Source organism: Schistocerca piceifrons, chromosome 5, assembly GCF_021461385.2.
Source record: "Schistocerca piceifrons isolate TAMUIC-IGC-003096 chromosome 5, iqSchPice1.1, whole genome shotgun sequence".
NCBI classification, from domain to species: domain Eukaryota; kingdom Metazoa; phylum Arthropoda; class Insecta; order Orthoptera; family Acrididae; genus Schistocerca; species Schistocerca piceifrons.
Genome location: NC_060142.1, coordinates 663,882,601 through 663,906,621, shown reverse-complemented (window position 1 = coordinate 663,906,621; position 24,021 = coordinate 663,882,601).

The window sequence follows — 24,021 nt, the reverse complement described above, 5'->3', positions numbered from 1 at the left end:
ACTACTTCGCTATTACGTTCCTATGAATGTATCACGAGCAGGGATAAGTGCTGCCTGCCGTACGCCACGATATCCACGGTATCGATTCAGAGACGCTGCAGAAAGAACCAAACAGGATACTGGAGAACAGCTTGATGACACGGAACAATATGCCATCACTGCCTCTTCCACTGGTAACCAGAGGGATCCCTCTTAGCTTACCGCCCCTTACGCTTCTTGATCTTCAAATGCAGACATATGCAGACATATTGTGTTTGAATTTACTATGATTGTTGTATCGATTGAAGCTACAAGTACACTGTTCCCAGTCACAATGTTCTTTATTTCCGCTGCACCTTACAGAGGTTTCATCCTCCATCATCAGGCGGATTTACGTCAATTAATAAGAGAGGTATTGAGTGTGCCACTTTTTTAGGTAACGTGTACCACTGTCTGGTAGCAGAAACGATGGGGAATGGAGTCTGGGACCACTGAAGGTACTTAAATTTATCCTTCGGTTCATTTTCGCAATCAAACACCTCCACAAAACTTTTATTCTTGTATTACAATAAAGTTTTTTATTTGTCTTCTGCTACCAGACAATCCCCCGGTTAGCCGGCCGGAGTGGCCGTGCGGTTCTAGGCGCTACAGTCTGGAGCCGAGCGACCGCTACGGTCGCAGGTTCGAATCCTGCCTCGGGCATGGATGTGGGTGATATCCTTATGTTAGTTAGGTTAAATTAGTTCTAAGTTCTAGGCGACAGATGACCTCAGAAGTTAAGTCGCATAGTGCTCAGAACCATTTGAACCAATCCCCCGGTTACCCACAAAGTCGTACCCACATCGTACACGTGACTGGGTAATTTCTATAAAGTCACCAGATAACGGAGGCTGAAACCTCGAATAGCGGAAATAAAACTGTGACTGATAAATAAATGTAAATGTCGTGTGACTAAAGCCTCCCATCGGGTAGACCGTTCGCCGGGTGCAAGTCTTTCGATTTGACGCCACTTCGGCGACTTGCGCGACGATGCGGATGAAATGATGATGATTAGGAAAACACAGCACCCAGTCCCTGAGCGGAGAAAATCTCCGACCCAGCCGTGAATCGAAGCCGGGCCCTTAGGATTGACATTCTCTCTCGCTGACCACTCAGCTACGGAATCGGATACGGTGACTGGTTACAGTCAACTTACAGTTTCACTTGACGTCACTGCACCTGCTCGTATTGATTAACACGCAGCGCCATAGCTTGCGAGATAGAGAGGTGAGTCATACCCGAATCAAATTATCGCGGCGGATTAAAGACCGTTGATCTGGCACACGGACCAGCAATATCACCGTATGTACTGATTCCGGTGTGTCGGAGTGATTTTTCTCGTACACGTCTGCGACGACAGAAGGCCTCCAGCCACAAAAAAATAAAAAAAAAAAAATAAAACATTCAAACACTAGGACAGCAGAAGACGGTCCTCTGACTAGTATAATCTAACACTGTCTTCTCCTCTCTGTGTTCTAAATAAGAGAAACGCGAACTCCCAGCCACAAGGATAGAGTTCAGATAACATCTCAACGTGAGTAGGCAGAAGAAGTGCTCTCAATCACTGGACGACTTCCTACCGCAGAGGCGAAGTCCAGAATGGTATAAGTCCACAACAGTACAGTGCCTAACCGTTCTAACTATGATATCTTCTGAGAGCAAAGACAGCAAGTCCGTCTGTAGCAACAAAGCTGATACTGGGCAACCGTCAGACACGGGCGCTCAGAACGGAAGACCTCTTTTTCTCCACTGCTGGCTTCCCAGCAAAGCTTGGCCCCTCTCCGTCGTAACTGCAGAAGGCGAATCATATTCTCGAAACCACGGAATATTCTCCCTCTCTACAGATTCTTCCGAACGCCGACCAACCATATTTTAGTCTTTTGTCGTCCAGCACGAAAAGTTTGCGAGGAAATACCTATCCTCGTTAATTAGGAATACATACTATGGTACGCTTCCCAGAGTAACAATCCTCAGAAATGATCCAGTCTGCGTGATTTCAGAGGTAACGCTTCCTCGTTCCTCTATGCAGCGTCCAAGATTTTCAGAGTTTTCGAAGTATTATCCTGCTATCCTACTGGCTCCGCTACAACACCGGCTGGCCACCGCTGTACTGTGCTTCAGCGGTCAGGTGCCCAGACCGTCCGTCTTGGGTTACTTCCTGTGTGAAGCAGGACCAACACACCCTGGCCTGAGTTACGCCTGCCGTTTCATTTCCACTGGCGTTCCAACCTCTACTAGTGTAGGCAATCATTCTTTACGCCGTTTTGATAATAAACACAAGCACAATGTTAAATATCTTCAACATTTCGCGACCCTGTCAGCAAACTGTATAAATATTAATTTTAATTTTAATAATGAACAGCCTCAGTTGCACCGTTTACCTAGAATTTACCTAGGTTTCAGTCAGGATAACCCAACCTTCTTCAGAATAACAGTATCTATCGTTTGTCCATAGTGGACATCGTCAAGCTAAAACTACAAATCCATAAATTATCGTCAGACAGTTAAATTTATCTGGCACTGCCTCGGCCCCACTTCGCGACCGCGATGTGGCAACCACGAGTGCCATACTGGAACTCTAAAGTTAATGGCAGTGGTTAGCACACTGGACTCGCATTCGGGTAGGACGATGGTTCAATCCTGCGTCCAGCCAGCCTGATTTAGGTTTTCTGTGATTTCCCTAAATCGCTCAAGGCAAATGCCGGGATGGTTCCTTTGAAAGGGCACGGCCGACTTCCTTCTCCATCTTTCTCTAATCCGATGAGACCGGTGACCTCGCTGTTTGGTCTTTTCCCCCGAACAACTCAACCCAACCCAATTAGCTAAGCTAATATATTGTCGGTGTAGTGGTAAATACGTACGTCCAACTTATCTGCCTTATTTATGTATCTGACACTAATATCGGTTGGAAACTTAAAAGCCGTAGGTTTTTGAACAATATAGAGTGGATTATACATTGGCAGCGAAGGAAAATGTGAGCAGCTAAAAGCTCTCCTTAGTCCGAAAGCTGGTTTGATCACCATAGTACTATACTGGGCACGGTTCTGTAGGAATTGGTATGTCCTTGCATTCTTCGACTTTTGAACTGAGTATGTAGTCAATTATGGGGAGAACTATAGCTGAACATATTACAGCTCGGCATTTCTCACACGAACAAGTCCTTATCAGATATGAAGTGGGCGACAAGTGTAAAAAAAATAAATAAACAAATAAAATTAAATAAATAAAATAAAATTAAATAAATAAAATAAAAATAAATAAATAAAATAAAATAATAATCCCTGGACCAAATGAGTATTGAAACTGAACCTTTACATTGGTACCTACTTGGCCACCGAGTCACACGCAAGGAGCGCAGAAACATTTAGTAAACCTCGTTTGTTAAAATCACTGCGTTGCAAATGTAATACAGTTCCTCTTCACTTCAAGGAGTAGGCGTATGGCCTGTTCCGTCTTCACAAAAGCCACATTTTCCTTGGTATCCCTGTATCTCTTTTCCCTTTAAATCTATAGTCTGCTACAAGTCTTACTATTTGTAATCACATACAGCGTTTAGGTAATTCCAAATTGTCCGTGTTTGGGTGGATTATTTTCCCAGAGACATTGGTCTCTTTCGCTTAGTTATTGGGTCAATTTGATATTTTATGCTCATAGATACTCTTCTGTTTTATTTAAGTAGGCCTTTTTGTAGCAAACTCTTTTTGGTGGTGTTTTTATTGAGTGTATTGAATTATTATAAACAGATTTTTTGATTCTGTTAAAAATCTTCATTGGTAATTCTACTGTGATTATTAGATATGTGCGGAAGAGATATTCACGGATCAGCAGCGAACTTCTCTCAGTTACGGTGTATGTGGCTACTTTTACTGATTTCACTCTGCAGCTGGAGTCCGCTGTAAACACGGGAACGTTTACAAGCGGGACAAAGTGAAAGAGGCTGAGATGCATTCAAACCAAAGAACGCCCCACACTAAATCCATAGACACCTGCCGCGCTTGAACGGAACGTCCACAAACGAAAGTATTTCCCACGCTGCAGCCGTACCTTCAGTACCCAAGCGTCACCGTCTCGACCCCCGTCTCGGGCACAGGCGTCGGTCTGGATAGCGATTTTAATTATGTCGTTATAATCGTAGAATCAGAAATCTCGGAGTGCGACGTGCAAGTGGGATGCGAACAAATTAGAACTGAAGAAATACGTTTTAATAAGTAAAGTTAACAGTAATATTTTTAGAGTAAATACAAAAAAATAGCTGTGTTCAGTGGCCGCCCTTATAACGAGCTGTAAATGTGTAATAATTTTTGCTGTTTTGCATGGAGGACCTTATGCATAGTTTCTGCTGTTTGACTCGAGCATTTTACACTACTGGCCATTAAAATTGCTACACCAAGGAGAAATGCAGGTGATAAATCGGTATTCATTGGACAAATATATTATACTAGAACTGACATATGATTTCATTTTCACGCAATTTTGGTGCTTAGATCCTGAGAAATCAGTATCCATAACAACCATCTCTGGCCGTAATAACAGCCTTGATCCGCCTGGGCATTGAGTCAAACAGAGGTCGGATGGCGTGTACAGGTACAGCTGACCATGCAGCTTCAACACGATACCACAGTTCATCAACAGTAGTGGCAGGCGTATTGTGACAAGCCAGTTGCTCGGCCACCATTGCCCAGACGTTTTCAATTGGTGAGAGATCTGGAGAATGTCCTGGCCAGGGCAGCAGTCGAACATTTATGTATCCAGAGAGGCCCGTACAGGGCCTCCAACATGCGGTCGTGCATTATCCTGCTGAAGTGTAGGATTTCGCAGGGATCGAATGAAGGGTCGAGCCACGGGTCGTAATACATCTGAACGTAACGTCCACTGTTCAAAGTGCCGTCAATGCGAACAAGAGGAGACCGAGACGTGTAACCAATGGCACCCCATACCATCACTCATGGTGATACGCCAGTATGGCGTTCACCGCGATGTCGCCAAACACGGATGCGACCATCTTGATGCAGTAAACAAAATCCGTATTCATCCGAAAAAATTACGTTTTGCCATTCGTGCACCCAGGTTCGTCGCTGAGTACGCCATCGCAGGCATTCCTCTCTGTGATGCACGTCAAGGGTAACCGCAACCACGGTCTCCCAGCTGATAGTCCATGCTGCTGCAAACGTCGTCGAACTGTTCGTGCAGATGGCTGTTGTCTTGCAAACGTCCCCACCTGTTGACTCAGGGATCGAGACGTGACTGCACGATCCATTAAGCCATGCGGATAAGATGTCTGTCATCTCGACTGCTAGTGATACGAGGTCGTTGGGATCCAGCACGGCGTTCCGTATTACCCTCCTGAACCCATCGATTCCACATTCTGCTAACAGTCATTGGATGTCGACCAACGCAAGTTGCAATGTCGCGATACGATAAACCGCAATCTCGATAGGCTACAATCCGACCCTTATCAAAGTCGGAAACGTGATGGTACGCATTTCACCTCCTTACACAAGGCATCACAACAGCTTTTCACCAGGCAACGCCGGTGAACTGCTGTTTGTGTATGAGAAATCGGTTGGAAACTTTCCTCGTGTCACCACGGTGTAGGTGTCGCCACCGGCGCCAACCTCGTGTGAATGCTCTGAGAAGCTAATAATTTGCGTATCACAGCATCTTCTTCCTGTCGGTTAAATTTCGCGTCTGAAGCACGTCATCTTCATGGTGTAGCAATTTTAATGGCCAGTAGTGTAGCTCATAATGTTTGCTTACAGTTTTAACAGTTAACGTGACAGCTAACGCAATGTGACTTTATTCGTCTTGAAGAGGATACCTTTAGTGGTATTGAAACCTGGTCCATGCTTGTTACAATGAAGTTTATACAACAGGTTGACAGCGTACATCATTTATGGAAAGTTTATTAATGGTTGTTGCTGTCAGCCATGTTTAAAATTGTGAGACGGCTGAGATGGGACGACTTTGTTTTTTTTTTTTTTTTTTTTTTTGTTAGGCTAAGGTCACATGCGCCCGACATTGGGATGGAGGCTATTTGGCTTAACGAAATGATACATAAAATAAGGAAAACAAAGTCGAAAAGCCTTGAACGAATCCGCGCCGGGATCGTAGAGCCTATATCGATTACAGGTTTTACTCACCGTGAAGGCTGTTCGCGAAACCACGCTGTCTAACGGTAAGGGCGCAGGACATGGCGACAGCAAAATTCTAGGAGCGGGAGCACATTCGTACACCTGCTTGCGCCGTCCTCGTGGAAACTCATCGCGTGCCACCGCTGGCGGCTGCGATTGCATCTGGGCCGGCAGAGCTGCACGCGCTCGCCTTGGGCGCGGAAAGTGTCGGCCAGCTAGCCACACCAGGAGCCGCTGCCGGTGAAAGTCTGCAGACTGGCCGCTCAGGGCCACTGGGACATCCACTTAACGACTGATCTGTGACGTCTGCAGGTTACAGGAACTTTTAGTTCTGTGGTGGGCTGCGTCATGAGTAGTCAATTAGGTGCAAGAAAAGCGCAAATCAACCCGATGGTTGAACATCCGTTCAAACAGGCTTTCCCAGCTAATTATAGTACGCATTAAAGCTTAATGTGCAGTCTGAGTTCAGTGGCTCAATGGGTGAGTGCGAGAATGTAGAATAAGATGTATGGGATCCGATCCACGGTCACTCTTAGTTTTTTTATTTGTCACTGTTCACACCTGTCACTTCTGGAAATGTTTATTAGTATGAAAAATTCCGAGTTGCACCGTGTTCCGGAGAACACGATAAACTGGTCAGTCAGTTCTAAAGTCGGAGGAAGCCATCGGCACACCATCTCCAGTAGGAGCACGCCAATACGACGGTGAGCCAAATGAAAACCTTAAATTTCTAATAACAAATCGAAATTTCGCGCCGTTATCCTGTAAGTTGGTAACCGTGCTACAAATAGGGTGCAGAATGGCCTGTAGGTGGCAGCATAGTGCAGATGCACACATACCGTCGCAGTATCAGTATAAAGATGGCCGCCCCACTTGCGACTTGCACCAGGGAAGAACAGCGTTCTGTTATTCGGTTTTTGCGTAGTGAAGGTGTGAAACCTGTTGAAATTCATCGACGAATGAAGGTTCAGTACGGTGATCCATGTTTGTCACAGCAGCAAGTCTATGAATGGAGTAGGAATTTCGCAAATGGTGTGACTTCAGTGGAAGATGCTCCTCGTCCAGGTCAGACACAACGAGTTGTGACTCCACAGAACATTGCAGCAGTTGAAGCCATAGTGAAGGAAAACCGCCGAGTGACACTGAATGACATTGCAGCATCTTTACATATTAGTCATGGGTCAGCACATCAGACTGTGCATGATATGCTCCAGTTTCAAAAAGTGTCTGCAAGATGGCTGCCACGGCAGCTGACTCCTGAAGTAAGAGAACGACGTGTTGATGCTTGTGAAGAAGTACTTCGGAACTTCGAACGAGAAGGTTATGGCATCCTTGCAAGAATCGTTACTGGGGATGAAACCTGGGTTCACTTCCACCAACCGGAAACGAAGAGAGTGAGCAAGGAATGCGCCATTCCTCATCACCAAAACCAAACAAGTTTCGAACAGAACTATCAGCAGCGAAGGTTATGCTGACTCTCTTTTGAACGAAAATGGCGTAAATTTGGAGAATTACATGCGTAGAAGGACCACTGTCACCAGTGCATCATACAAAGAACTAAAAAATCATCTGCGTCCTGCAATCAAATCAAAGCGACGTGGATTGCTGTCAGCAGGTGTCCTTTTGCAAGATGACAATGCAAGGCCCCACACTGCCTGTACAACAGTAGCAACAATCACAGACCTGCATATTGAATGTCTTCCTCATCCACCATACTCACCAGACCTTGCCCCAAGTGATTTACATATGCTTGGACTACTCAAAGACGCAATGGGAGGAAAGAAGTCCCGTTCTGATGAAGGGGTACGCCACGCGGTGCATGAGTGAGTTGTTGCGCGGACTACCAAAAGAATTTTTTTCTAAAGGAATTTATACACTTTGTAAGCGCTGGAGAACTTTCATTGAGCGTGGGGGAGATTATGTAGAAAAGTCATACAGCTTTGTACTACTTCTGCACAATAAATAATATTTAAAAAAATATTTAAGGTTTTCATTTGACTCACCCTCGTATATGAGCACCGCGACGTTCATACCAACCTTCCAGCTGACGACAGCTATTTTTTTACAGGGCTGCTCAACGCACAATATCTCATCAAAAGTTTCCGGACACCTAGAGGACATTAACATGGGATGTGTCACCCTTCGTCTTTATGACGGCTCGACGTCTGCTGAGTGTCCGTGGAGGAATGGTAGCCCAATCTTCCTCGAGAGGCAAAACCAGAGAAGGTAGCGATGTAGGACGCTGGTGCCTGGAACGAAGTCGACCTAACTCATTCCAAATGTGCTAAATTGGGTTCGGGTCGGGACTGTGGGCAGGAATATTATTTTCCACAAACCACTGCCTCACAGATGCTGCTTTATATATGGTGCATTGCCATGGTGACGCACACAGTCGTCTACTGTACGCAGTACACAGTGCTGCAAAATGCTGTCCTGTTCTTCCGCACTTAGCGTTTTCTTAAGCGGAATAAGGAGACCACACCCTAAACACGAAAAAAAGAGTCTTTCCGTAACACCATCTCCTTTCTACTACACTGTTGGAACTACACATGATGGTAAGTGACGTTCTACGGGTATTCGTCAAACCCAAACCCTGCCACAGGGTACAGCGCCATTCATCACTCCAAATCACCGGTCTAAAATTATCTACTGACATGTAGAGTCGCTTTTTACATTGCCTCAACGCCTCGCTTAGCGCTGACTATAGAAATGTGTCCCTCGGGAGGACCTGCTCGACCATTTCACCCCATCCTTTTTAACTCAAGACGCATAGTTATTGTTCTAACTGAACTGCTGGAAGGACTTTGGAACTCGCAAGTGATTTCATCCGTTTATTCGAAGCGATTTTTTTACAGTCATCTTCCACAGCGCTGGACGGTTCTTGTGCATCAATACACGAGGTCTCCCTTGTCTTCGTTTAGCACTGGCTTTTCGTTTGCTTTCCGCTTCACAGTCACATCAACAACAGTCGTCTTGGGCAGCTTTAAAAGGGTTGAAATGTCGCTGCTGGATACCTCAATGACGCGACATCCGATGACTAGCCCACGTTGGAAGTCGCTGAGCCCTCCTGGCCGACCTGTTCTGCTCCTCTGCTGACAACACAACACAACACTCCACTCCCCGCCTCCTTTTGTATTGGCAGGTCCCCCTGTTGTGACACCTAATAGCCAGCTCAGCATTACATACAGGCATCCGGATACTTTTCATCAGATAGGGTGTGTAGAAATACGCGTGGTTTGCGTCCAAAGATTTGTGTGAGCAGCCATTCTTTCTAAACGCTAATAAGGTTAAATTTCGCTATAATTATTAAAAATAAAAATTATTTATTATTATTCTGGATTTACAATGTGAGTACATTTTTCCAGCACCTATTCTAGATTACAGTAAGTCACTAATTATTGTTCTCCACTCTTCTCTATTTGTCCATAAATCTTCAGGAATGTTGTTCTTCCTCATTGCTGACTGAACTCCCTGTATCCATGTATCAGGTGGTCGTCCCCTTTTTCTTCTTCCAATTGGTACCCAGTCGATTATGCATTTTGGTAGCCTTTCCTGTTCCATTCGTCTGATGTATCCATACCATTTAAGTTGTTTGTGCTCGATGAAATCAATAATTGAATTTTTACATTTCATCTTGTCTCTGATTACTTCATTTCTTATTCTTTCTCGTCTTGATATTCTTGCTGAACGTCTCCAGAAAACCATTTCTGTGGCTAATAATTTTGATTTCAGTTGCCATTTTGTTGTCCACACTTCTGAACCATATGTAATAATGCTCCTAACTATTGTTTTAAAAATCCTTATTTTGTTATCAGTTGTTATGTGTTTGTCCCAGAGAATTCCATTCAATAAAGAGATTGTCGTCTTTCCAGAATTTATTCTTGATCTAACTTCTTTGTCCTGTTTCCCATCATTTGTAATTTTCACACCTAAGTATTTATATTCCTCAGTAGCTGTTATTGTTCCCATCCCTTCTTCTAATATTAAGTCTCCATTCACTCCGCCAATTACCATGTACTTTGTTTTATTCATGTTTACATTTAGACCTGATTTTTTATATTCTTGAATCAATTTTCTGGTCATATACTCTATGTCCTCACAGTCTTGGGCTATAATCAGTTGGTCATCTGCAAATTGTAACGAGTATATTGTTCTATCATTTATTGGTATTCCCATAGCGTGACATTTTTTCTTCCAATTCTGTAAAGTTACTTCTGTATATATTTTATATAATGTAGGTGAGATGCTACATCCTTGACGTAATCCTTTTGTGACTTGGAATCCATGTGATAGATATTTACCAATTTTTATTTTTGAAATAGAATTTTTATATAAATTTTGAATTGCTTTAATTGTTCTTGGATTTATTCCTATTGATATTAAAGCTTTCCATAAACTGGATAAAGGCACACTATCATAGGCTTTTTCTATATCTATGAATACTAAATGTATAGGTTGTGCCCGAACCATTTTTTTTTCAATAATTTGTTGTAGGCAAAAGATATGATCAATTGTTGATCTTCCAGCTCTAAAACCTGCTTGTTCTTCAGCCTCCTTTTCGTTGTATTCTTGTTCTAACAAATATTTAATAATTCTTCCATATAATCTACTGAAGGTATTGGTCACTGTTATTCCCCTATAATTTTTACACTCATCTTTCGCTCCTTTTTTATGTATCACTGAAATATATCCTACTTTCAAATCATTTGGGACATCTTCCCCATTTAAACATCTTTCGAAAAGGTTTCTTAACAATTCCATTAATTTCTTTGTTCCTAATTTTAATAATTCTGCAGGAATACCTCCAATGCCTTTAGCCCTTCCATTCTTTAAAGATTTTATTGCAGTTTTTACTGTCTCTATTTCCAAACGGATGTAATTCTCTGCTTGTAGATCTATCATTCCATATTAATTATAAATTTATTTTTAATTTTAATAATCGACAGCCTGAGTTGCACCGTTTACCTAGAAATTACCTATGTTTCAGTCGGGATAACCCAACCTTCTTCAGAATAACAGTGACTACCGTTTGTCCATAGTGGACATCGTCAAGCTAAAACTACAAATCCATAGATTATCGTCAGACTGTAAAAACTTATCTGGAACTGCTTCGGCCCCACTTCGCGACCGCGATGCGGCAGCCACGAGTGCTGTACTGGAACTGACCGTACCGTCATGAGGCCCGCCTAGGCGGACACAATACCTTGCGCCTGCGCATAAACTGTGTGATAGTTACTTGTTGGGACAAGACACGAACCTAACTCCTGACATTGAATTTACTAGTAAAGCTATACCTTTTATTTCACTTCACATGGACTTCAACGTGTCTAACAGAAGCATAAACAAAATTTCGATAAAAAGTGACATTCATCGTTTTCCCCCCATTGTCTTCATATAGAGGGTTCAAAATGGTTCAAATGGCTCTGAGCACTATGGGACTTAACTGCTGAGTTCATCAGTCCCCTAGAACTTAGAACTACTTAAACCTAACTAACCTAAAGACATCACACACATCCATGCCCGAGGCAGGACTCTAACCTGCGACCGTAGCGGTCGCGCGGCTGCAGACTGTAGCGCCTAGAAGCGCTCGGCCACTTCGGCCGGCCTCATATAGCGGGTGTTTTAAAACGAACATAGCGGCTTTAAGGCGTTGTATCATTTATTACGTTCCAATTACAATTGTAAATAATACGCCAAATGAAAGAGCAACTAAAACAGTTTTGTCTGTATACCTGTGCGCAATGGGAAGAGTATGGAACGACAAAGAGTGACTGAAAAACGTGTTGAACTAGTGCGAGTCGTTCACGCTTAGACCCAAGAAATATCCCCGAGGAAAGTTTATGGCCCGTGCCTCAATGGGAAGAAGCTGAACAACACATCTTTACTTGGGAGCAAGATGGTGCGCCGCCTCACTGGCATAACTCAGTATGCTACTGGATAAACGACGTTGTATCCGACCGGTGGACTGGGCGCAAGGATCCGATTGACTCAGCTCTTTATGCATGACCTCCACGTTCACACACGATCTCACGCGATCATGTGTATGTGCCTCCGATACCAGCTGATCTATCCGACTTTAGAAACAGTGTTATTGGGTTCAAATGGTTCAAATGGCTCTGAGCACTATGGGACTCAACTGCTGTGGTCATCAGTCCCCTAGAACTTAGAACTACTTAAACCTAACTAACCTAAGGACATCACACACATCCATGCCCGAGGCAGGATTCGAACCTGCGACCGTAGCAGTCGCACGGTTCCGGACTGCGCGCCTAGAACCGCGAGACCACCGCGGCCGGCGAAATAGTGTTATTGTAACAGTTACTCCCGACACGTGGATCAAGGTTTCGGAACAACTGGCCTATCGACTCGATGTGTGACCGGTGTTCACACTGAATAATTGTAAGAAAAACTGTTTGTGTTTCTCTTTCATTTGGTGTATCATTTATAATTGTAAGGTGAATGTAATATGTGCTACAAAGCCTTAAAACCCGTATATTCATTTTGAAACACATTATATTTATCATTGCGGCTAGAAACCTAAATATGGTCATACCCACTCAAAAAGCAAAATCTATAATCACATCTGTGAAACCAATTAGGTGCAATCTCCAAGTGGATAGCAAACAATTCAACAGGTAAAAACATTTAAATAACTTGGTTTTAGACTGTCTAGCAATGGAAATGTCGAAAGGCAAAATCAAAGAAAGCGGCAATGTTTTTAAATGCTACTAATTAGAAAAACAAATATGTAGGAAGAGGTCCAAAGACAGGAATATACAAAACAATAGTGAGACCAATTACAACATACAAATATGAGATAAGACCTGACACATCAAAAACAAAGACACCTTTGGAAAGCAAGGAAGGATTACGGGGAAAAAACTGAGAGATGGAGAAGTGAAAGCACTAGAAATGGAAGTGAAGTGGACTCCATTACTAAGTGGCTACGTAAGAGAAAGCATTAATGGAACGAACACATAGCCAGGATGGATGAACGGAACATTATGAAAACCGTAAGAAATAAATCACCACGTGGTTAGATAAATACTGGGGGCCGAAGGACAATATGGAGTAGCAACCTCAGTGTAGGCGGAGGGGTACTGAAGGACAGAGGCTTATTCCAGAGGAAACGAAGAAGAAGAAGAGAATATTGCCTAAGCTAATACAGTATTTATCCTCCTTTCTTCTTTCTTAGTAAGTCATACTCCGTTTGATTGTCTGGTGCTTCCTAATTATAAAACATTTAAAACATTCCAGTACTGTGAGTTACTAGCATTCATAATGGCAATATGCACACTAAATATGTTTTGGGAAGGATTCTACCTTCAGCAAACACAATTTTCTCCCGCGGATACTTCACTGAAGTTTCAACATCAACGGCGTTCTTAATTTTTTCTATTTAGCTATCGAATAACGCGTAAAGGTTACTTGATAATATCTGTAGTTTTGGGACAGGTCGTTATATCCCCAACATTTAAAAAAAGTATACACCTTGTTAGGACATGTAGCTGTTTGCCTGTTGCAGTGTAGCTGATATTTCGATATGGTTTGGCATCTGCGACAAATAAAGATTTCAGTCTACTACGTTGCTTGTATTGGGCGAAAAATTTGGCCTCAATTAAGATATTGGACGTTGGGTTATTTTGCGCTTTGTTAACGTTATTTATCTTATTTTTGCCCGCATCTCGTGGTCGTGCGGTAGCGTTCTCGCTTCCCACGCCCGGGTTCCCGGGTTCGATTCCCGGCGGGGTCAGGGATTTTCTCTGCCTCGTGATGGCTGGGTGTTGTGTGCTGTCCTTAGGTTAGTTAGGTTTAAGTAGTTCTAAGTTCTAGGGGACTGATGACCATAGATGTTAAGTCCCATAGTGCTCAGAGCCATTATCTTATTTTTACTATTTATTTATTACTTTTTGCTATCAGCACAGCTATGATTATCGTTTTATACTAGGGCATTGAAATTGTTTTCGAAGATGTTTCTGCTTGTTGGTTGTAAAGACATGTTAATCGTGCTAGGCTTTGTAAATTCGTCAGTGTGGGCGTGTATGTAAATAAAAATAATTACATACACGTCTCCACGTTCACGAAATGGCTACGGTCAAAGATTCATTTCCGCTTGATACTTTCAGATACCAAGGAATCTCCTTATCTTACGTTGTAGTAGTGTGAAGGCGAAGTGGTTGAGGTGACGTTTGGCTGTGTCAGTACACGGCGTCCCCTCTTCTCTCCAGGCACACCTTTTTTTTCCCTTTGCATTCCAAGAATCCGGTAACTCTAACGCTACAAGCGAAAATCAAAAAGTATATATACTGAGTTCTTAAAATTTCTAATAATTACAGTACAAAACTTATAATGACATCATTTTCGACTTGTTTTGTAGTCTTCCTTTGAAAATCAATTTATTTGCCAAGATCGCTGTGTTATCACAATTACTGGACTACTGGTTTCGTCAATATGTATTGCCATCGTCAGTTTTATAAAACGAGGCAGCAGTAGCTACAACATATGATGGTTACACCACTCTGTTAGCTTAGGACTATACAATATGCATAAAAGAGGCGACGCATTAGAATGGCATGCCAGGTTTTCTATCACAAAGTGTGTACAACTTTGAACACGAAGATTTTGGTACTTCGAGGTATAAAGCCGTGGTGGCTGCGACTGAGTTATTTTTTATGACTCTGAGGTTGGCAATACATATTGCCGAAACTGATAATCCAGTAATTGTGTTGGGATAGCGGTCTTGGCAAATAAATTAGTTTTCAAAAGAAGATTGCAGTACAAAATTATAGATCGGATCCTGTAATGACTGACCATGTCAGGTAGCCCTTTTTCGACTTGTTCACCCAGGTTTTCAGTGCACTTGTTCCAGATCTGCACCAGCATTTCGATACTTTGAGAAAGAGAAAGGTTTCCAGTTGAGCAACAAGTCATATAGTCGCTGCTTCATTCAGCATTGTCATGCAGGGAAAAAGGAACCCGTTCCGACATCGATCTCAAATTCCATGCTTCAGTTATTGCAAAACGTATCACTATAACGTACACTTGTTATCGTTTACTCGTTTTCCAGGTACCATTCCGTAACTGATGTTTGCGAATCTCAGACAACTGTGAGCATCACTTTTCCTGCAGAGGTTTGGCTCTTGAATTTCTTTTTGGGTGAAGATTCCATTTCAGACTCTGGCGTTTCAAAGTGAGGGATCCTTGTTTCATCTCCGGTCATAATTTCTTTCAAAAAAGGCTCAGCTTCGTTAACACAATGGTGCAGTAGTTGCTGACGGACTGCCAGTCGACAGTTCCTCTCCAATTAATTGAAATGTTTTGAAACTCATGTAACTCAGACGTTATCGAAATGGAGCTTGTTAAGTGTGATTTCATAAGCGGAACCGCGACTAATGTACATGACGGTTTGCCACTTCATCAGTAGTCATTCGTCTGTTATTCAGAATGAGACCATGTCAGCATCAGTAGTGGATGTTGGTAGATGTTATGCTCTTGCTTCACATTTTGTGTTCGTTCGACAGCCTTAGAAACGAAACTTCCTCGGGACCGAGTTCGAGTCTCGGTCCGGCACACAGTTTTAATCTGCCAGGAAGTTTCATATCAGCGCACACTCTGCTATAGAGTGAAAATTTCATTCTAGAAACATCCCCTAGGCTCTGGCTAAGCCATGTTCCGCAACATCCTTTCTTCCAGGAGTGCTAGTTCTGCAAGGTTCGCAGGAGAGCTTCTGTGAAGTTTGGAAGGTAGGAGACGAGGTACTGGCAGAAGTAAGGCTGTGAGGACGGGCGTGAGTCGTGCTTGGATAGCTCAGTTGGTAGAGCACTTGCCCGCGAAAGGCAAAGGTCCCGAGTTCGAGTCTCGGTGCAGCACAAAGTTTTAATCTGACAGGAAGTTTCATATCAGCGCACACTCCGCTGTAGAGTGAAAATTTCATTCTAGCTTTAGAAATGTTACTTCGCAATAACGCTACGCAGACTGAAGTGGTAATAGTGAAAGGTGCAGTAACCGAAGAGGACATTGTAATCTAGCGCTGTCGAATGCGCTGAGGCGTTCGGCCAACCCACAGACGAGTACGCCAAAAGAGCAGATAACTTAGTGAGTAAAACCGGTTTGTTACAACGGACACGTAAATCGCTGCGGAAAACCCGTGTCAGGCAGAGAACCCGGCCTCAGATGGGTGTGCTGGAGAAGGGCGGAAAGGTTGTGGAGGTCACGAGGGAACGCGGCTGGTGAGTTGCCAGCAGAGTGGGATACCGTAAAGGCGGCGCGGCGCGGCTTCCGCGTCTCAGATCTGCCGATACGGGCGTCCGCAGGTGGCACGCAGTTTCTCCCGCCGCTGACGGACTCTCGCCTTAGAGCGGAGTGGACGGCGCGCTCGCATGCGGATAGCGAAGTCCCTCGGCGGCAGTGGCCGGCAAATGTACGTGTGTCCGCTACAGGGAGGCCGGCGCAGTACGGCGCCTGGCTCGCTCTACTTGGCAAGCGTCCCTGCGCAGGCGCCAAGGGCCGCCGACGGACGGTCTGTCCAGCGCCTTCCTGCTGCCGCGTCGCACCGCTGAGCCGCGGCTCAAGGCCGACCAGTCCACATCGAGAGTACGCAGGTAGCGCACGCCCGAAGGAGTACACATTTATCTTATCTTTCACACAATTACACGCAGCCTCAAAGAAATAATGAAGCACCTAGGACGGGAAGAGGAGACGAAATGAAACTGTAGGGGCTGAGAGGGTACTTCATGGTATTGTGGTGATTATAATATCGAGTCAAATCATCATCATCATTTGAGACTGATTATGCCTTTCAGCGTTCAGTCTGGAGCATAGTCCCCTTTATAAAATTCCTCCATGATGCCCTATTCAGTGCTAACATTGGTGCCTCTTCTGATGTTAAGCCTATTACTTCAAAATCATTCTTAACCGAATCCAGGTACCTTCTCTTTGGTCTGCCCCGACTCCTCCTACCCCATACTGCTGAACCCATGAGTCTCTTGGGTAACCTTGCTTCTCCCATGCTCGTAACATGACCCCACCATCTAAGGCCTGTTCGTCCTGACTGCTACATCTATAGAGTTCATTCCCAGTTTTTCTTTGATTTCCTCATTGTGGACACCCTCCTGCCATTGTTCCCATCTACTAATACCTGCAATCATCCTAGCTACTTTCATATCCGTAACCTCAACCTTATTGATAAGGTAACCTGAATCCACCCAGCTTTCGCTCCCATACAACAAAGTTGGCCGAAAGATTGAACGGTGCACAAATAACTTAGTCTTGGTACTGACTTCCATCTTGCAGAAGAGGGTAGATCGTAGCTGAGCACTCACTGCATTAGCTTTGCTACACCTCGCTTCCAGTTCTTTCACTATGTTGCCATCCTGTGAGAATATGCATCCTAAGTACTTGAAACCGTCCACCTATTCTAACTTTGTTCGTCCTATTTGGCACTCCATCCGTTTACACCTCTTTCCCACTGACACTACTTTCGTTTTGGAGATGCTAATCTTCATACTATAGTGCTTACATTTCTGATCTAGCTCTGAAATATTACTTTGCAAACTTTCAATCGAATCTGCCATCACAACTAAATCATCCGCATATGCGAGACTGTTTATTTTGTGTTCACATATCTCAATCCCACCAAGCCAGTCTATTGTTTTCAACATATGATCCATAAATAATATGAACAACAGTGGAGACAGGTTGCAACCTTGTCTTACCCCTGAAACTACTCTGAACCAAGAACTCAATTTACAGTCAACTCTAACTGCTGCCTGACTATCCGTGTAAAGACCTTTAATTGCTTGCAAAAGTTTGCCTCCTATTCCATAACCTCGTAGAACAGACAATAACTTCCTCCTAGGAACCCGGTCATATGCCTTTTCTAGATCTATAAAGCATAGACACAATTCCCTGTTCCACTCATAACACTTCTCCATTATTTGCCGTAAGCTAAAGATCTGGTCCTGACAACCTCTAAGAGGCCTAAACCCACACTGATTTTCATCCAGTTGGTCCTCAACTAATACTCGCACTTTCCTTTCAACAATACCTGAGAAGATTTTACCCACAACACTGATTAAAGAGATACCTCTGTAGTTGTTACAATCTTTTCTGTTACCATGTTTAAAGATTGGTGTGATTACTGCTTTTGTCCAGTCTGATGGAACCTGTCCCGACTCCCAGGCCATTTCAATTATCCTGTGTAGCCATCGAGTCAAATTTACAAATAAATTGGCACCCCTCTGTCCGCAACCATGCACTGATTAGATTGGAAAGAGTGTCGTCAAGTGTCCTTTCCCGTGGCAACCTGTTGCAACTGGCCCTTGTTGCCCTGGATACGGGCACTGGGATGGAGCTGACATCCCGGTTGATCCCAGACATCGGGGACAGGTCTGGAGATCTTGCTGGACACGCGAGTACCTCAGCATCACGCACGAAGTTCATAGAGATATGGGCCAGCATTGTCCTCTTGAAAAATGGCACAGTGATACTGTCGCACCAGAAGTAACACATGAGGACGCAGGATGTTGATCGTGTACCGTTGTGCTGTCAAACTAAGACCGTTACCGCTGTACCGCTCCAAAACATTGGAAGAATGGAATCTCCCCCAGCTCGCCACCGTGCATGATGGTCGTCTGGGCTCGTGCAGAACCGCGATTCATCGCTGAACTCACAAGGGAACCTACCCATCGCACCACCCTCAGATTTAGTTATAAATTGGCACAGTGGATAGGCCTTGAAAAACTGAACACAGATCAATCGAGAAAACAGGAAGAAGTTGTGTGAAACTATGAAAAAAATAAGCAAAATATACAGAGTGAGTAGTCCATGCGCAAGATAGGCAACATCAAGAACAATGTGAGTTCAGAAGCGGCGTGGTCCCGTGATTAGCGTGAGCAGCTGCGGAACGAGAGGTCCTTGGTTCAAGTCTTCCCTAGAGTGTTAAGTTTACTTTCTTTATTTTCCCAAAGTAATGATCTGTCTGTTCGTTCATTGACGTCTCTGTTCACTGCAGCAGTTTTAGTGTGTGTTTTGCGACCGCACCGCAAAACCGTGCGATTAGGAGACGAAAGGACGTGCCTCTCCAATGGGAACCGAAAACATTTGGTCGCAAGGTCTTAGGTCAAGCGATTCCTCCACAGGAAAACACGTCTGACATATTCTATACGACACTGGTGACGGCATGTGCGTCACATGACAAGAATATGTTGTCGACTCACCTAACTTATACACTTGGCAAATGGGTAAAAAGATTCTTGCACCTTGCCCGATGTAGGTTTCCTTGTGGATGTGATAATCACTCCCAAAAAGTGATCGCATCGGTTGGACGGACGGACAGATAATAACTGTCTGAAAATAAAAAATTAAACTTTTCACTCCAGGGAAGACTTTAACCAAGGACCTCTCGTTCCGTAGTTGCTCACGCTAACCAGGGACCACTGCTCTCCTGAGTCCTCACTATCCTTGTTGTTGCCTATCTTGCGCATGGACTACTCAGTTTGCATATTTTGCTTATTTTTTCACAGTTCCACACAACTTCTTCCTGTTTTCTCGATTGATCTGTGTTCAGTTTTTCAAGGCCTATCCACTGTGCCAACTTATAACTAAATCTGAGGGGGGGGGGGGTGCGATGGGGAGGTACCCTTGTCAGTGCGACGCCATTCGTCCGCAGTCCCTGCTTTCTGGCCACAGTACCACTCCAGTCGCAGCCGTTTGTGTTTTGTTGTCGCGCGTGGGACAGTAACTCCCCAGTCCGACTACTGGCAGTCCCCGTCTAATGGTGTGGGATGACACAGAAGTCCAGTACTTGTTCTCGCATGGCAGGCGCAGATGTGGAGGGGTGCGAAGCACTTGGTGCACAATGCGGCGGTCCTCCCTCGTCGCTGTCAGACGTGGACAATCAAAACGTTGACGGCGCATACGCGTGCCCTCGCAGTCTGAAGCAGTCCAACATCGTATCCCTTTCACATCCGAGTGTCCCTCAGATTAGAATATTTCACTGTTCGACCTGGTGGCCAACGCACAATGAGACCTCTGATAGCGCTGTGTCACAAGAGAAACTCCGTGTCTTTCACAGAGAACACTTTAAATCTGACGGCGTCCGTGCCCTCTCTTAACCCTACAAGTCCTGGTAACACCACTGAACAGGAACAACACTAATGCAGTCTGGTGACCGTTCTGCCGGGCAGGCAGAATTGCGACTTTGATCATTTACGTGCACGGGGCGGGTGTGTACGTGTACGAAAAAGTTACAATTACATCTGACAATGTCTTATGGGTGCTCCCCTCTTCTTTTCAGGCAGAGTAGTACATACTCAGATTAACAAATAATGTTGTAGTACCGCCACTTTCCAAGCATTTTCGAAAAATCGAGGATACCATAAGATAGCAGCAGCTGTCGCCAGGGGCGCTAGTGCAAGCGGCAAAGGCGTACCGCGTTCGAGTTACGTCACTTTCTTTCTTCTTTTCGATTCTTCCGTCAAACATTTTTATCCCTGCAACTAATCATCTTTCTTCGGAAGGAAACAATAATAATAAGCAGAATAATTATCGCACATTGATGCCATGGGATAATCGACGTGTAATAAGGAACTATGACGAAATGAACGTTTGTTGTCGATACATTCACGTTATATTCAAGTTATCACAGTGGTGTAGTTACATTTGTAAATCGTCGTCATTGTTAGTCAGACAGCATGTAGCGTGGAACCCATCGTGAAAGCACATTTTATGACTGGCACTTTCTGAAACTCATATTTTATTTTTAAATATCTTCAACATTTCGCGGCCCTGTCAGTAACTGTCTGCTAGTATATTTGTTTTCTCGAAAAGTAATGAGTAGCAGCAGCTATAAACAAATTTAGCATCATACGACGCTGGAAAAATGAGATTGTCACGGTGTATCGCAAAATAATGATGAATGTTTTGCATTTTAATATTATTAAAACGAGGTTGATGTTCGTATTTCAATGTTAGTAGTGCTTGACATCAGTTTAGGGTATTTTCAGTGCTGTTTAGATGAATTATTACTTTAACTGTTTAAAATGACAATAGGATCGAGAGCCACACGGGTTAAGTTTAGTGTTGTCGGAAGGCTCATAGTACCCAGACGTGCTATTTTGTTAGTGCAATAGTGTTATTATTTCGATTTCTACAATGTTATCACTGAATATGGAATGTCCCTCCTGGGACTTCCCGTATACTTTGGTTTGGACGAGCTCTTGTTAAAAAACGCTAATACGCGCAAGCGCTCACGACCAGAATGGTTTCTCTTAGTATCATATTGTGGCCCCTTTTTAGCTTGAAATCACGCAAATATTACGTTAAAAGATACCAATCGTTTTGGGCCATTAGAGATAGAGCATAAGCTCGAATAGGATAAAGATGGGCAGTAAATAAGCTGTGACCTTTAAAAGGAAACCGTCACATTGTTAACGTAAAGTGATTTAGTAAAAGAGAGTTAATCAGGACGTTGGTTTCTCACAACGATATCCTGGTATGAAATATTCTCGGTCTTCTCGGCTCGTCAAAATATGCTACAAATTCGATCTTCCAACAGTTAGCCCTATCTCCATTGTTTCCGTCGAGAGTAACTGACTGTCCAGACAACTCGTGTGACGGCCTTACGCAGCGAATAATCGGCCACCTGTTGGCGACCTACGTCATCGTGACTCCACGCTGCCACAGATCCTATCGACGTTTGCGATGTAGGGCCGCTAGTGACGTCACCGCACCCGTTGGAACGCGAACAACTCGGCCAATTTCTCTGTTCTCTCTCAACGTAGACAGCCCGCTTCCGATCACTACTGAGGGCCTGTCCTGATTACCGTTTTTGTTGCACATTCTGATCGGTTCGGCCTCTTTGATGACAGAATCACTTTACATTAAAGAGCAAGACACGGGTTTTGTTGCATCAAACAGACTGATCGACCGATATACAGGAGAACCTCGCTGATCAGATATCGGATGGTCCGACTCTCTGCTTTGTCCGACCGTCCCACTCCCGGTGTTGGTCGATGTCACATCGCATGCGATATCGATCAGTAGGCCGTTTAGCATTGATAGGTGGGTAAGTTAGAAACAAAGTATTTCATACTAAGGTTGATCTAACTCGATCAGTAAGTTTATTGTGCACGCATTTGTTTTATAAATCAGTAACAGTGTCCTTCTCACATACTAAAGTGAGTAAAACTAAATTATGGCATAAACTAAACGTAAGCATGTAACAAAATCTTAGCGGAGAAACTGAAAGTGCCTGAAAGCTTAGGTAAGGCAGGTCTCTTCAAAACATTGCAAGTGAGGTACTGGTTTGTATGATAACTATTCATGACTAAAGAAAAATCAGTGACGATCGATGATGTGAAAGGACTGAAAATATGCAAGACTCTGAAGAAACCTAAAAGTGAAATTCTAGACAATGCTTTGCGAGTGCGGTTTGAGCAGGAGAGGAGAAAAGGAACACTGTTTCCTGTATAAGTCATAAAAGGAAGGGCACTAATTTTGTGTAGAAAATTAGGTGAAAATGAAAAGTTTGTAGCGAGTAAAGGCAGGTTATATTGGTGGAAAAAAACTACATGGCATTCAAAATGAAAATGAAATTATTTCGGGTGAGAAGCTGTCTGATGACAAAACAGCTGCCAACGAATTTGTTCCAAATATTGAAAACTCAGTTAAAAATGTTAATCAGACTCCTGATCATCTGGCTTGAATTATAAAATGCTCCCTACAAGAACTCCTGCTACGCGAAATCAGTCTGTAACAGGAACAAAACTTGTCAAATATAGAATTACAATTGCTCTGTGTGGTACCGCTAATGGCAGTAACAAGATTCCACTATTTGTGATCGGAAAAGTAACAAAATCAAAGACATTCAAAACTATTAATTTCGCATCACTACCTGTATAATCGTAACCAAAAGTTAACTTGGATGGAATCCAGCATCTTTAAAGGATTATTTTATGACCAGTTAGTCCTCGCCGTTACAAAACACCTAATACTCGACAACGCAACATCTCATCCATCTTAAGGTGAACTTTAAAATGTAAAATAAAAGCTTTATTCTTTGCTGCAAACGTAACATGTCTGACCCACCCCAGGGACCAGGGGGTCAATTAGTGGATCAGTGTTTACTGATATTGTCGAAAATACATTTAATCAGTTTTAAGCAATGACATCAATAAATGTAAAAATGTAATCTATACATCTGTCGAAGCTTGGGAAGAAACGCTTGAAAAATCTTGGTTCAAACTGTGGCAAAAAATGAATGAAATTAAAGATGAAACACCAAAAGAAACGAATGAAGAGAATCAGAATGAAACAGACCATCCAACAAGTGATGAAAGTCAAGACAAAGACACTCCAGTGATTTTGAGGCATTTTCAAACTGTATAACTGGACGTTGAGCCCAGTGACGTAAGTGAGTGGATTAGAAGAGCTAACGCTGACTGCACGAGAGAAGAATTAACTGACGATCAAATTACTGGTGCTGTAAGATGAAGAACCGATGACAATGAGAAAGATTATGACGGGGCAAGGAGGACAGTAAAACTATGGCTTTGGTATCACATACAGATCGAAAAATGCATTTGATATCCTTTCAATACATCGAAACAAAGCTCTACGTCTGCTCCAAAAGACACTTTGTGGATACGTAAAGGCGGAACACCGCGGCAAAATCAACGTTGTTGGTTGCTAAGCAAAAGCTCATTACTGATTATTTTCGTCCTCCTTAAGCGGACACCACATTACACTTTCGTACAAGATTTTGTAGTATGTGGGCGTTTTTTTTTTCTCCCTTTTATTACTGTTTTATGGTTCAAATGGCTCTGAGCACTATGGGACAACTTCGGAGGTCATCAGTCCCCTAGAACTTAGA